The 15,823-nt window shown below is 50.5% G+C and overlaps 1 protein-coding gene across 5 annotated transcripts in view; it reads right to left on the bottom strand.

Annotated features, from left to right (window-relative positions):
• The window catches only part of RREB1 (ras responsive element binding protein 1), a 177,633-nt gene that overhangs the window by 130,490 nt on the left and 31,320 nt on the right, over positions 1-15,823 (bottom strand). The window contains exon 1 of one of the 5 annotated variants that reach the window (XM_082664128.1): positions 4,714-4,995. The exons of 3 other annotated variants lie outside the window; for them this stretch is intronic. The gene's annotated coding sequence lies outside the window, so the exon portion shown is untranslated. Of the gene's footprint in view, positions 1-4,033; positions 4,147-4,713; positions 4,996-15,823 lie in introns of those variants that run through there. One more of the 5 variants, XM_082664130.1, reaches the window with a different exon arrangement.

Here is a 15,823-nt window from a genome sequence, read left to right as displayed (position 1 = left end):
CCAGCACAGTGGTGACCCTGTCCCAGAGGACAACTAACAGAAAAGGAAAACGTCTGTCACCCTCGCGCCCCATCTTCCTCACTCTCCCACCTCGGTCATCATGAAAACAACGCAGATGGTTTTCCTCTCTGTATTCTGCCTTCCATGGGAGCAGGAGAAATTAAAAATAAGTGACGCATTTCAGAAAGCAAATCGTATGCCTGCCTCTGCGTTTCAGATGGTACACCTTTTACCTCTGATTTATGGGGAGGCCCCCAAGGGCGTGGAAATCACAGGCTGACTCCTGCTTTTTGAAGACAGCCATAGCTATTTCTACTCCAAAACCACTTTCTAAGTCTAAAAGAGAGAAAACTCACTTACCCTGCCTCCTCCCCCCACACCCCAAAAAAACCCATCTAATTTCTTAATTATATTTGGCTATAAAAAACATTACTCAACTTGGCCTGTTCAGTAGGTCAGATGTACACAAGTAATCTTGAGGAAGGGAAACTTGTGAGTTACAGTGAGCATGCCTTTCAACCAAGAGAGGATGGTTACTAACCATGGCTTCGGTCAGATTGCAACCCTTTGATCTCACTGAAAACCCCCAAGATCCTTAAAGTGTTGCTTTCGAACACTTGGTTCCAAAGATACTCTACACCTCATGTAATGATTTTCAAACAGGTATTAGGAAGTGTTCTGAAATGAACTGAGACGGGGAGGTGGAGTGAAAAGGAGGAGCCCTATAAAATTAATCTAATCTCAGTAAAGGGGGAAGACCACTGTCCTGTGATCAGGAGACTACATTGCCTTCGTTCTATTGATACTCTATTGCGTTTCTATCTTTTGAACACAAACCTGTTCAATAAAGAGCAAAAGAAGACATCACTTCATGGATTAGGTAGGTTTTCCAAAACGAACGAAACAATCTGTTATTAATCAGTGAAATAAGGTGATGTTACACACCATTTCCTTGGGAGGATTTAACCCGAACACACAGGTAGCAGGGAAGAAGTCCACCCAGACAAGCTGCCATCTGACACCAGAGTTGGTCAGAGAGCATGAACTTCAATTAAAAGACACTTATAAAAGAGAGATGATTTCAATGTGATAACAAAAACAAAACAAACTTAACATCCTACTTTCCTAGGTCAAAGGACATGGAGAATTCAGAAATTAATTAAATCTAGTTAAATAATGTAAAACAGAGAAGGACTCCCTTTCAAAAATGCTTTGGTTAATTTTAGCATCCTTCTGTTTCGCTGCTAAGCAACCCTTATCCTATGACCTTTTAAGCACCACCTACTTTTCAAAAGGATAATGAATAGAAACATCAAAAGGATTCACTTCTGACTACTTCTAGTGAGCACGTTTAATCAATTTCTGTAGGAGGAAAAATTTATATTAATTATGCCATATAAAACCCTAGACTGGTAGAATTTCTTCTTAGTTTCATTAACCAGGAAATTTCCTTCACTGAAGATAATAAATGATGTTAACAACTGAGCATAACACAGCGAGCAAAAACTTCCAAACTGATCTTAGCAAGTGGACCAGCACAGCAGTTCAAAATTGAGTAAAAATGCAAGCCACGTAATGGCAACTACGTAGGGCCCGGCATACAGCAGGGAACCAACCAATCAATAACTGCTGACGGCATGCCGGCTAAACTAGGTAGGTTTATTTTCCTCCTTCTAAAATAAAAGACCCTTCCATCAAAAGGTCATTTGTTAGATGATGCAGATAGTTAGGAATGGATGCCCCACCTGTGCCAGCTGAGTCAGACCCATCTTCCCCATCACACAACAAACACTTGTCTGCCATAAGGGCTGAGGCTCTGAATTTCTGATGAGAAAAAAAGTGGTATCTAGAAAAACGCAGAGAATGATATGCCATAGAACGGTACACATCAGCAGCATTTCTTAAGAGTATCACATAACCAGCAAATCCTCTTTAAAAACAAAACATCCTAAAATGCAACCTGTTTAGCAGTATTTTGAGTTATAAAACAGTGCAAGTTCATTAACAACCTAAAATGGACCACAAGGTAAACAAATAACCAAATCAAAGGACTCTCCCTTTCTTTTGTAAAAGTGGGGGGGAGTGGGAAGGAAGGTGTTCTTTCACACATTTAAAACTTGATAAAAGCCATTCAAATGTTTAATTCATCAGTGTAACCAAAGCTCAAAACACATCAAAGCAAGCTCCATCAGCGGTACCCAGAAGCTCCCTCCAAAGGGTAGTGGCTCACCTTTACATAAATTGCTTGAAGAATAATTTGAACCCATTCCTTCAAAAGTTCTGTGTGACTCTTGAAGGAAGAACTAAACGTTTAAAAAAAGAAAGCGAGAGAAAAAAAGAAGTTTCAGCCAGGACTTCAGCCTCTAACTTAAGACTTCCGGGTTACATTATGTCTTAGACCCATACCTGCCTACTCAAAAAGGCACCAGACCTAGAGGATGCTTTTAAGGGCCATGGGAAGAAGAAGAAGAAAACAAAAACAAAAACAAAAACCCCAAAACAAAACAAAAACCATTCTTTTCTTTGCAGTTCCCTTTTCTCCACTTTCCACATCAATGAAATTTATTTCAGAAAACACTCACGCGCATGCACACACCACTGCCTATCTAAAAGAAAACGACCTCAAAAATATGGGATGCACGTGAACTCAGCCTTTGCACAAATCACCTCAAGCCTCCTCTTCGAGACAGAAATACCTCGCTATTTCCAGCATCCCTATCCAACGGGCAAACTTTATTTCCACTGGCTTTTAAACCTAAACGCTAAAACAAGCACGGGGTGAATTTTTCTTCTGGTGAAAACCACCGGACAGGTTTTTCAGCATATCCCAAAGTGATATTTTTTTATTCACCTTCCTATCTCTCTCCACCACCACCATCCCCAAAAAAGAAGCCGAAAAAACTCCAAAGTGCCCCGAATGTGTCCTGCTGCTGGCTCTGAAGCCGTGTAGAATTTCGTAATGGAATGTGAACTGCTCGTCCGGATCTGGGCTCACGTTCTATCTTCTAACCAGTAAGGAGCGAGGGAGGGCAAATCTGCTGAGCAAGGAGAAATACTTTCCTGCTCTTTTATAACCCATCGCGGATGCACCGCGGACGCTGGACGCGAGCTGCACGCGGCGCCTGTCAACCCGCCCGCCGGTCCCCGCGCCCCTCCTCTGCCCGCCCCCCCCACCCCGCCGGAAAAGAAAAGTGACCCCACCGAGAAGTGGGCTCGGCCGCCGCGCCCCTCACTCACGCGCCTCCCGGGCCCCGCGGGCGGCGGGGAGCGAGTCCCCACATCCTCGACGCGACCCTCGGCCCCGTCCAGAAAACACGCCGCTTCCAGGGAGGGGGCTGGCGACTGGAAGGACCTCCCCTGCTCCTTAGCAACCAACCATTAAGGTCGCAGTTTCCTAAGAGACCGCGAGCGGGGAGGGGGCGCGGGGGACCGGGCCGAGGCGGGGGGCTGGGGGCTCACTGGGTCTTCAGCCCCTCGACGCCGGCCCCCCCACCCCAGCCCCTGCTCGGCTCTGCGGGCCGGGACGGGAGGAGACAGAGAAGACCCACAACTCGCAAAAAAATTGGTCCAGCGGGCAGCGGACAAAAGTTTCCGAGCGCGCTCCACAGCTGGGCGGCGAAGCGGGCCCCGGCGGCCAGCCCCGCCTCGGATGCTCCCGGCCTCCTTCCTGTGCTCGTGACGGCGCCGGGCGCCGAGGTTCCCCCCCCCGCCCCCGCGATGCAGGCTCCGCTCCACACCGATGGCTCCCACGAAAACACGTACACCGCCAACGGAAGGGCAAGGGAACAATACGCGCGGACGCGACCCCCCCTGCCCAGTCACCCGGGGGCGGTGGTCGGCGTGACCACCAGCCACGAGCCGAGAACGGCGAGGGCGCTGGGCTGCCCGCGGCCCCCTCCCGGCCGGCGCCGTCCGCCCGGGAGGATCAAAGTCCGCAGAGCAGGGCGCGGCGGATGCTCCCACCGCGCGGCCCCGGCGGGCACCCCCAAGCCAGCACCCCAGGCGGGCACCCCGAGCGGGCACCCCCGGATACCTTGCGGCGGCGGGCGGGCGGGCGCCGTCATCTCCGCGCTCCTCGGCCCGAGAGGGACTCGAAAGTATGTAGGAGAAAAGTTTCCCCTCCCACATGGGGGGGAGGATGTCGGGGGAGAGAGGGCGGAAGATGGAGAGCAGCGCTGGTAAGATGTTTCTGGCCGGCGGTGCGCGCACCATCCGAGTCCCGGCGGTGCTGGTTAAAAATAAATTCCGCGGCGGGTGCGGCGGCGCGGGTCGGGCCGGATTCCTGCGCTCGGACGGCTAATATGGATGCGCATCAGGTCCTGGCGGCGGGGCGCTGCAGCGGCCGCGGCGGCTCGCGCTGGGAGCTGGTTGGCAGAGCCGGCAGCTCGGGAAGGGGAAAAGGAGCGGAGGAAGGGGAGGAGGAGGGGGAGGGGGAGGGGGGGGAAGAGAGGAGGAGCGGCCCGGCGCGCAGCCGGAGGGGAGAGGGCTGCCCAGCTCATCCCAGGCCGGCCCCACCGCCCCGAGCGCACGTAGCGCGGCGTGGGGCGCTCGGGTCCTCGGCTCCGGGAAACGCTGAGTTTCAAAAGTACAACGCGCTCTGCAGACTTCACCCTCCCCATCCCCAAAAGTTCTTTAAAAGGTCGCTCCCGCTCAGCCCCAGACATCTCGCTGCCACCCAAGGACCGCGAGCCGGAACCTCGGGCGCGTACTTACGGCCGGGCAGGGCGCTTGGCTCCCAGGCATGATGCAGTGGGGACCGGTGGGCTTCGGGGAGAGAACGAGGAGAGATGCAAACTTGTTCCGGAAAAGGAATCAAAATGGCGTTTCTGGATGTGCAAAGTTCATCAACTCCGCAGTCACTTCCCCTCCTCCTCTTCTCCCACAGGGAGGGAGGTGGGCGAGGAGCAGGCGACCCCGGCGCCCCAGCCGTCGTCCCGGCCCCCGCCTCGGCCCCCCGCCCCGCTTCCTCGCCCGCACGCTCGGAGACTCGCTCTCCCCCTCTCACCCTGATAAGTAGACACATCACGTGTTGCTCCTGCGACTCTCCTGGGGACGTGTTACTGAGCGGAGGCGGCGGCGGCGCTCGGGCTGGGGGGGGGGGGGGGGACCGCGGTACCCGCTGGTCCCCACCGCAGCCCCTGGCCCGATTTTAGCGGGGTGACCGCAGTTTCCATCCCGGGATGGATGGAGGTGCAGTCCCCCCTCCACCCCCACCGCAGCCCCAGGTTTGCCCCGCGCCCTCCGCAGGCGCCCCGGGCCAGGGGAGGGCCGGGCAGCCCCGGGGGAAGGGTCCTGGCGGCCGCAGCTGAGCGCCGTCCGACCAGCACAGCGATCGCCGGCCGGCCACCCTCTTGGACCACCGCGCCCCCTCCCCTCCGGCCCCTCACTGCGGGCGACTCCCCGCCCCTGGCTTTCCATCACTTCGCTCAGTGGTTTGTTTCACTATTTTAACGGAGGACAGGGAAAGGCAGCGATGCCTGGGAAGCGCGAGAGGGGCGCCTCGGAGGCCGGGAGGGGGTGCCATGGGGGGCAGGGGTGCCTGGCCCGGCGCCGCCCCTCTTGCTCTCAGAGGCAGACGGGAGGGTGAACCCCACCCGTGCGGTTCCCTCTCCACGCGGTCCTCGCTCTGCATCCAGGTGGGACAAGCCGACGATGGGGCGGGAGATTAAGGAACTGGCGCTTCACCCCGCCCCCAACTTCGGGCTGTTTCTCTCCCAGGGCCGGTCCTTCTCGCTCTGGGGCTGCCGCCCCGGGAGCGTATTCTCCATCCAACAAATTCAACGCTGACTTGGCTTTTGTCACCTTCCCTTCCCCACACTCCACAGCTGATGCTGAAGCGGGGGGGGGGGGGGGCTGCGTTGCCCCCAACGGGCCGCCACTGTGTCCCCACCCCACGATGGCACGGCTGATGCTGTGTCATCCACGTCGCCCTCCGAGGCATCAGGGAAGCCACATGCAATATCTCTTTCTCTCAGAGGGCTCCTGTTTCAACTCTGAAAAGCAGGGGCCCTCCTCCGAGCCGCGCTCCGTCTCCACGGCTCGAAACACCAGCTTCGCCCAGGCTGCGGCGGCCCAAGTTATCACCGAGCCCAGAGAAACCAGGCCTGGGCTTTGCTTCCTCCATAAGGCAGCTGACATGTTTCCAACTGTTAATACTTTTCCTACTGAGCTTCTGAAAGGGGCCTGTTGTCAGCCTTTTGGAAACATCTTCAGGCAGATAAGGGTGATTGTGGTTGCAGAAAACAAACACCACCCGGCCCCCAAATTATAAAGATGGGGGGCCTCTTGTCTAGTTGCAGAGAATGCTACTGCAGAATCATGCGTTTGAGGCTTGTTTAGCAAGATGATGTTACACATACAGAAAGCTGGCCACTATATACTGGCTGTGACCTTTGACCCTCTTTTACGCCAACTCTTCTGAGTACCCTTGCACACCATACAAAGTTGTAAGCCCAATCATGGGCCTTTAATTTGAGGCCTTTAGTTGAACTCTGGTGTTCAGGACTGCAGACAGAAGTGTCTACTTAGGGATGGACTAAATGGATGGGTCCTGGCCAACACAGAACTCTCTAGAACCAAGCAAAAGCAGCTGGACCATTACCTATGACTTGAGATAATCAACCACCCAAGAGGGAACTGATTCAGCTGGCTGTTTCTCTGACGTCCAGAGTCATCAAAATTAAGTTTTCAGAACCTGTTATGTTTCCCAGGGTCTACTGTTTACTGAGGAAAACTCAACCCAGGGAAACGTTAGCAGTTGCATTTTTCTAAGCCTCCCCTCCACCCCAACCCCATGTCCCCATTCAGGGAGTTACCTTTCCTGGTCTCTCCATTGAGGAGTAGGTTTTGAGTAGGAACCATATCAAAGTTGGAATTTTGCTTGTAATTTAGCTTATTCTGTAAAATCCATGCAAACCTGCAAAGCTACATGATTTTTCCTGACCTTGATGTCACCTAGGTAATACTGGCAACCTTTTAAGTTGAAAAAACAGTCTAAAAGTAACTTTTGAAAGTTGAATTCTAATGATACTGAGCTCTCTGTTCATCTTTTCTAGCTAATTCATAAACTTGGCAGTCAAACGAGCCGTCCAAAGGTCTGTTTGTCCATATTACATATAAATATCATTGACCCAACAGATATTTATTGACCATCTAATAGGTAAAAAAGAGTCATGCTATTAAAACCATGATGAGTTGCCACTTCACACCCACTAGGATGGCTGTAATAAAAAAGACAGATAATAACAAGTGTCGTCAGGGAAGTGGAGAGATGGAACTCTCGCACACTGCTGGTGAAAATGTAAAATGCTACAGCCACTTTAAAAAACAGCCTGACAGTTCCTCAAAATGTTAAGCATAGAGTTACCATCTGACCTAGCCACTCCACTCCTAGGCACATAACACAACACATGAAAACAGACATCCACACAAGAACTTGTACAAGAATGTTCATAGCAGCGTTATCCACAGCAGCTAAAAAGCAGAAACAACCCAAATAGCCATCAACTGATGAGTGGATAAACAAAATGTGGTACATCCATACGTGGAATATTATTCAGCCATAAAAAAGGAAAGAAGTACATACTACAGCACGGATCAATTCTGAAAACACACTAAATGAAATAAGCCAGACCCAAAAGGACAAATATCGTTCTGATTCTGTTTATATGAAATGTCCAGAATAGGCAAATCTTCGGAGACAGGAAGTAGATTAATAGTTACCCAGGGCTGAGGGTTTGGAGGGAAATAGGGATTGACTGCTAATTGTGTGATATTTCTTTGAAGGGTGATAGAAATGTTTTAAAATTGATTGTGGTAATGGTTGAACAACTCTGAATATACTAAAACCATTGAACTGTACGCTTTAAATGGGTGAATTGCATTCTTTGTAAGTTATACCTCAACAAAGCTGATATATATATATTTCATATATATATATGGAATTGTGAGATTTTATATATATATATATATATATATATAGGTTCTGTAGTGGAGAAGTGATACAAAAATGGATAATTTATAATCCATGCCTTAAAAGAGTTTACAGGCTAATCTCTGCATCCACAAGAAGTAATCATGAAATGCAAGCCAACATTTAATAAGAACCATTAAATAGGTACAAAATTCAGAGGTTCCAAGAAAAGAGAGCACTTCAAATAAGTGTCATTGGGGAAAATTTCACAGAAGAGAAAGCGACGGGGCTGAGCCATGGAGAATGGCTAGAAATTTCGTGTCTGGAGATGGGGATTAGAAATAGTAGATGCAAAGGCACAGTGGCGGCAAGTTATGAGCCCTGTTCAGAGACCAGTAAGGATTCCAGTGTGTTGGATGGTAACCCACACAGCAACAGCAGGTGATGAGAGTGAAAGTCAACAGGCTGAGGCTGTCCCACAGAGAACTCTGAACACCGTCCATGGAAAACCTCAGGGACCAGGGCCTGAACTAGGGTGGAGCGGGGAAGGGATAGAGAATAGCTGATTGGGAGCCGCTTCAGAGGAAGAACTGATAGAAAAGCAGCTGGTGGGCCGGGAATGGGGGGTGAAGAAGTGAGGGCCAAGATGATGCCTGGGCCCCAGCCAGATGGAGAGAACGAATGACTAATGAGAAAGTCAGAGGTAGGAGCCCATTGGAGGTGGAAGGGGACAAAGCAGGTGACATCGAGCTGGAAGTAGAAATAATGGAAACCATAGAGCTATGCCATGGAAGAGAATCGAGGAGAAAAAGGATGTGGATGTTGGAGAAGGCCCCTAGGATGAGGTGACACAGTCCGCTGAATCTCATGAGACGTGTAGGCGTCCCAACCCCACCCAAAGGAGGGGGCAGGGCGCTCCAGACAGAGGGATCGGTAAGTAGCAAGCACAGGGCAGAGAGGCGTAACACAAGGTCAGTTTCCAGAACTGCAAATACCTGACTCTGTGGCTGGACCAGAGGGAGGAAGGGACGCAGCCAGAGATGGAGCTGGAGAAATTGCCCGTGGGCCAGACGGCTGAGAGCTCCGGGCACACCGTGGAGCTGACCTGTGCTTTATCCGACGCCGAGCCCCTGAAAGGGCTTAAGGAAGAGGTAGACAGAGCCTCCCTCGGGGGACCATGGAGAAGGGTCTGGGAGACCTGGGATCGGAAGGTTAGTTAGGAATTAATAGAAGAGCCCACCTAAGAAATAATAAGGACCCTGTCAGCCGCTGGCTATAGAGGTGGAGGAGAATGGATTGGTTTGAGACAGACTTAGGACACAGATGCAATAGGATTTGACCAATTTGATATGGGAGAGAGGAAAAAAAAAATCCCTCTGGAGCACTGACCACGGGGCGTGGCATCAAAAGAAGGGAAACCAGGCTTCCCTGGTGGTGCAGTGGTTGAGAGTCCACCTGCCGATGCAGGGGACGCGGGTTCGTGCCCCGGTCCGGGAAGATCCCACATGCCGCAGAGCGGCTGGACCCGTGAGCTATGGCTGCTGAGCCTGCGCGTCCGGAGCCTGTGCTCCGCAACGGGAGAGGCCACAACAGTGAGAGGCCCACATACAGCAAAAAAAAAAAAAAAAAAGGGAAACCACTCCAGCATCGGCAGAATGACACATGACAAAGCAGGGGTTAAAGTAAAAAGAGGGGGACAGACAGAGGGACTAGAGGTGGGAGGTGGTAAAGAAGATGGAATCCCCTGGGCTTGGTCCCAACTGCTTTGGAGCGAGAAGAAGAGACTTGAAAAAGACAGCTTCCCCAGTCTTGGTTTGGGACCCGGGTTGGGGGGTGGGTCCATGCATCATGGCAGGGTGGGGAGAGTAGGGGGTGGTGTGTGGAAGACGAGAGGAGGCTGGACCCAGGAAAAAGGCCTGGAGAGACATCTGGGGGCCAGAGAGGATGGGAAGTAAAAGGCTAGAGGCTAACCCCAGGGAAATGCCTGCCATGAGGTGGATGCAGAGGAGGGGTGACAAGTGCTCTCGGGGTCTCTTTCCTCTAAAGGAGCAGAACAGCTGGGGCGGGGAGTGCTGCCTTAAAAAAATTTTTTTTAAATGTTGTCAATGGTGTTAAATCACAGAGACGTTAAAGCAAGTAGCTGAAAAGGGGGTGAGATCTGAGAAAGTAAATTGATTTGAGAGAGGAAGGCAATGGCCAGAAAGCGAGGGTTAAGGAGTGATGGCAGGAGAGGAAGTGAATGAAGGCCTGAAGGCTGAGAAGTTAGGTGACAGAAGGAGGGGCGAGAAGGGAAAGTAACGACAGCAACGTAGTAGGCAGCTAATACGTACTGAACACCTACTATGTGCCAGGCGCTGCTCTGAGGGCCCCCTGTGAATCATCTTGCTTAACCCCCCTCCAACCTGGCAGGTGCCTTATCACCCCCATCCTACAACTGATGAAACTGAGGAGTTCCAAGGTCCCCAGGCCGGGATGGCTGGGACCTGGCAGAGCTGAGCTAAACCCCGGGACCCACTCTTTCCTTGCTGTCATCACCCCTCCTGCTGTCAGTCAATCGAGAATTAAATAGTTTGCTAACAAAAAATGCCTACTTGATTGTCTTGACTAATCTGAATAAAAAACACTCTCGACTGGAGTTTGGCAGAAGGGCCAGTATTGTCTGTGCTGTCTTAACAAGGATTTAATTGGAAAGATAAGCAAATGACCAGCTTTCGGTATTGCTGATTTGGTTTATAACCATCCCTCCCGCACATAAACCTCGCGTACAAACCCCTTTCTGTTCTCCATAGACATTTATGTCAACAGGAAAGGAATGGAAATCCAGAGAGAGAGAGAGAATACAGATCTATGAAACAGAACACAGCTTTTGAAGGAAGGTGTGCATGCGTGTGTGTGTCTGCCTGCCTGTCTGTCTGTCTATGGCAGAGGAGGAATGGTAGGGAGATCAGCCTTGGGGAAAAAAGAGGGATAATTAATATTCTGTGACAGGAGGGAAGGGGAAAAGATGGTAGAAACTTAACTACTACATCAGGTTGTGGGAGTTACCATGCGATGGCTTTGACTACGGACAGCAGCAGGGCCGCAGAGCAAGGGCAGGGGGCTAAGGCTTGAAGCAAGAAGTCAGGAACTGGTGGTAGAAAAGTTCAGCTCTGCGTTAGCTTCAATGCCGCAGAGCCACGGAGGGGACGAAACATATGGTAGGGATTACTGACAGCGGGAAGCTGAAATGAGTAAAATCCATCACAAGAGGGATGACACCAGAGAGGGCCTGAGGCTGTGAGAATGGGGAGTGGCCAAGGGCCCTCAGGAAGAAAGGCAGCTTCAGTGACCAGGAGGGTGAGGCAAGGGGTGAGAGGAAGAAGGGGGTCTGAGGGTGGGAAACGGGGATGGAGACCTCGGGGGAGACAGAGAAGCAGAAGACTCTTGTGAGCTGGAGGGAAATCCTACTCGTGGGGCTGAGGAAACGATGCAGGAAGGACAGGACACCAGTCCTTGACAAAGAGGGTCCTCCACTCATGGAGGGACTGAGACTGAGGGCAGGAAGGAGACGGAGAGGAAAAATGTGACGTCGGTCACTTTGGCTCTCCTGCGAGAGGCTCTGCAGGTGGCGGGGATGCAGATGAGAAGAGGCGGGCGTTGACAGGTGACACCCCCATCAGAGGAGGCAGCACGGGCTAAGCCGTGTCCCCCCAGATGCGTACGCTGAAGTCCTAGCCCCCAGTCCCTCAGAGTGTAACTGTAGGTGGAGGTATGGCCTTTACAGAGGTCATTAGGTGAAATGAAGTAATTGGGATGGTCCCTAATCCAGTAGGACTGGTGTCCTTCTAAGAAGAGGAGATCAAGACACACACACACACACATACACAGAAGGACGACCAGGTGAGGACACAGGGAGAAGGTGGCATCTTCCAGCCCAGGAGAGAGGCCTCAGAAGGCACCAACCCCACCAGCACCTCGATCTCGGCCCTCCGGCCTCCTCAACTGTGAGAAAATACGTTGCTGCGGTTCCAGCCCCCCAGCCTGTGTGGCTGAGTTACAGCAGCGCGAGCTGACTGATACAAGAAGGAGGGACCCAAAGACGACGGGGGGCCTGGCGTGGAAGGAGAGCGGAACACACTCCAGAGACGCCGCGGCCTCCCGGTCAACTGGGAGAACCAGTCTTCTCGAGGAAAGGCTTTGGGAGGAAGTGTCATATCTAAGGACACACGAAGTTTCCATCGGGGGGCAGAAGTAGGGAATGTGCTATGGAGAAGCCCGGGAATTCGAGTCTCTTAGGACAAGGAGTGCACAGTCTCAATGGATGGGGCGGCCTGAAAGTCGGGGCCTGTCTTGGCTAATGATTCCTCCATCCCAGCCCTCAGTCCAGGGCCTGGCACAGCGCAGGTTCTCGATGAACACGTTTGCACAGTATGCAGAGGTGGAATACACATGAAGGAGGGGTGGAAATGGGCTGGAAACAGTGGGGAACATAAGGGAAATTCCAATTGTGGGAGGAAGGTCTGCCTAGGATGGGCAAGGCGAGCAGAAGGCTTGAGAGGCAGTGGTGAGATGTCATTTCAAACGTCCAAATCCCCTTAGTAACGTAGCCAATTAGATGCTTCCTCTCAGACAAGCCGTGCAGCATCACAGGGATGGGCTGCCTTCATACAACCTCTGTTACCCTCAATACATTATGACTTTAGCTACCCAGATACCTCGGGGAATGCATTATTTCTGGTGTTTTTCCTTTTAAAGGTTAAATATTGGAGCAGATCGTTTTCTAAAATGTATTATGAACTGCCTCACTTTTTCTCCCTTTTCTGAAAAGTCAGAAAGCTAATATCTGCACAAAATGCTATTATAAACTTCAAATATTTTATTGGATTGTCCAATAAAGATAACTTTTTATAAGCAAGATTTATACTAGACCACAAGATGGTCGCATCTTCAAGAAATTGTTCATCTGAATAGGCAGGTACTAGCTATTTGCTAGCGTCCCCTAGGCCTCCGCAGTAGATCCCAGTTGGAGTTTTGCGTCTGCTTTTAGCTATTTTTCCTCCCTCACTGTCTGGCTGTGTCTTGTCACTTCTTTCTGACCTCAGTATGCCTGCCAGTAGCAACCTCCTCTTCCCTTTCTAACTGATGGTTTCTAATTTATGTGGTTAGGAAACTGGATAACCAAGATTGCGAGAAATGTGTCAAAAGTAAGTGTAAGGGGCTTCCCTGGTGGCGCAGTGGTTGGGAGTCCGCCTGCCGATGCAGGGGACGCGGGTTCGTGCCCTGGTCCGGGAAGATCCCACATGCCACGGAGCGGCTGGGCCCGTGAGCCATGGCCGCTAAGCCTGCGCGTCCGGAGCCTGTGCTCCGCAACGGGAGAGGCCACAGCGGTGAGAGGCCCGCCTACCGCAAAAAAAAAAAAAAAAAAAAAAAAGTAAGTGTAAGGACCAGCATCTCCTTTTGTTGCCCGGAAGCCAAATGTTGCTGATGTCCTGATTCTCAGTTGGGCTTTAGATTGACGCATGGTTAGCGTACTTCTCAACTATTAAAGTTGTTTCAAAGATATCAGAATATCAGGGAAGGTTAAATAACTCTTCTAAGTCAACCTTTCCTCCATGATGTAAGTTTATTGCTTATGGAATTTTTTTTTTTTTTTTTTTTGCGGTACGCGGGCCTCTCACTGCTGTGGCCTCTCCCGTTGCGGAGCACAGGCTCCAGACGCGCAGGCTCAGCGGCCGTGGCTCACCGGCCCAGCCGCTCCGCGGCATGTGGGATCTTCCCGGACCGGGGCACGAACCCGTGTCCCCTGCATCGGCAGGCGGACTCTCAACCACTGAGCCACCAGGGAAGCCCTGCTTATGGAATTTTTTAATGATTTAACCTCACCCCTCCACAGAAAGGGCCGGTCATCCCTCCTGCCTTCAGACAACGTGGCAGGTATTAGGGAAAAAAACTGCTCTATTCTCACAGGATGCAGGTTCTTTCTTTCCCTAAAAGATGTACTCGCCGTTCAACATTTGTTTCTTTGTCGGATAGCGCTCTTTTGTCACGTACCAGAGTACAAATAAATGAAATAAATACTTCCTCAATAAGTAGTAAGTATCTGTACCTTTGTGGGTTCAATTGAGGGTGGACAGAAGCAAAGTAAAATTTCTGCAGTTTCAGTTAAGTCCAGCCCCAAACGGTAGTCGTCAGTCGAGCTTACTGACAGTGCAGTAGTATTTCCAATAACTCTGGCCACTGGTCCTCCTGCTAACAGACTAAGTCCATATGTTCCCAGGCCAAAGGATCAGAACAGAGTTTTCAACTGTAAAAAGTGCTAAGGAGCTGCAGTAAATCACACAACTAGATAGCCATGAAACAGGCTGACAATTGCCAACACTGAAAACAATGTGTCTATCCTAATAGACAGAAGACTCTCTTTCTTTCCCTCAGGAAGAAATAAAGTCATATCTAGTGCTTGGGTGTCATTCCACAGTGACTAGGGTGTGGGGATGATTCTGCCCACTGCCTCTAACTCCTACAAGGAATGGACTTAGCAATTTCTGGCACTTTTTCATATGCTCACCTCAGCTACGTAATGGAGTCCATGCTCAAAAAATAAGATATTTCAGAGTGTGTGGGCTGACTACGTTACTTCTTCACGTTACTAGAGAAACCTGACATGCATTACTCATTCATTCAACCAGCGACTGGTTGCACTGATGATGTTCCAGGCTCTGAGTACAATAAAGCTCACAGGTTCCCTGCCCCAGTGGGTCTTACAGGCTAAAGGGTTGTTATGTTTTAATGTCCCCATCTTTAACGTCTCTATCAGAGTCAAGGATCTGAAGCAACCATCCACAGAATGTGACAGACAATGTAGGTAATCCAAATTTTAAAATGTGAGCTCTCTCCACGTCAGGTCCATCCCTCTTCCCCACGGTTTATCTTTACACTGTAGTTGTATGAGCTCTTCATGTTTCCTGTGCTTACAGCCAACTCCACTGTGTATCAGAGCATGTTTTATTCCTAAACTGAAACCAAAGTTTCCGGCTTCAACTACTTTCTTTTTTCTCCAATTTCTCAGAAATTGGACTTTACAAAGCAAAACAAGGACTGCAAATATACTTGGAAGTGGCCCATTACAGTGTAAGGAGCATGGACTGGGCTGTGAGACAGCCCTGGGTACCATCCCGGCACCGTCACTGACCAGCTGTCACTAGTACAGTTGTCTAACTCCGGAGAACTTCAGTTCCTTCAACTTTAAAACGGATGTAATAATGAGGATCGAAAGAGATGATATGCATGAAGCATTCAAAAAGGCATCTGGCCGGGCTTCCCTGGTGGTGCAGTGGTTGGGAGTCCGCCTGCTGATGCAGGGGACGCGGGTTCGTGCCCCGGTCCGGGAGGATCCCACATGCCGCGGAGCGGCTGGGCCCGTGAGCCATGGCCGCTGAGCCTGCGCGTCCGGAACCTGTGCTCCGCAACGGGAGAGGCCACAGCAGTGAGAGGCCCGCGTACAGCAAACAAACAAACAAACAAACAAAAAAAACAAAAAGGCATCTGGCCCATGTTATGTATGCAGTAAACTGTGGCTCTTATTGTATATTTTAAAATTTTGATGCTTAATATTTACATGCTGCAGCAAACACGTACATCTTAATCCAATAAAACTGTTAAGGTTACATCAAGTTCCCTATGTAATCTTTTATTAAAAAAAAAACAGAATAGTCCACGTCAAGTTCATTATTTCTTGACTGCTACATGACAATCATCCACTTATCAATATGAGTATGTTTATATAGCTGGATTTACATATGTGAGCACGTATATACATAAAAGTACTTATAAAGCTGTTTAGTGTTACTGAAATTATATTATGATGACAACAGATAAGACAAAATTGTTATAACCAAAATACTGAGTTAGAAACTTTCTGCAGTCATTAAAACA

The sequence above is a fragment of the Grampus griseus genome (assembly GCF_964374135.1).
Source record: "Grampus griseus genome assembly, chromosome: 10".
NCBI classification, from domain to species: Eukaryota; Metazoa; Chordata; class Mammalia; order Artiodactyla; family Delphinidae; genus Grampus; species Grampus griseus.
This window is presented reverse-complemented; position numbering and strand designations above follow the sequence as displayed.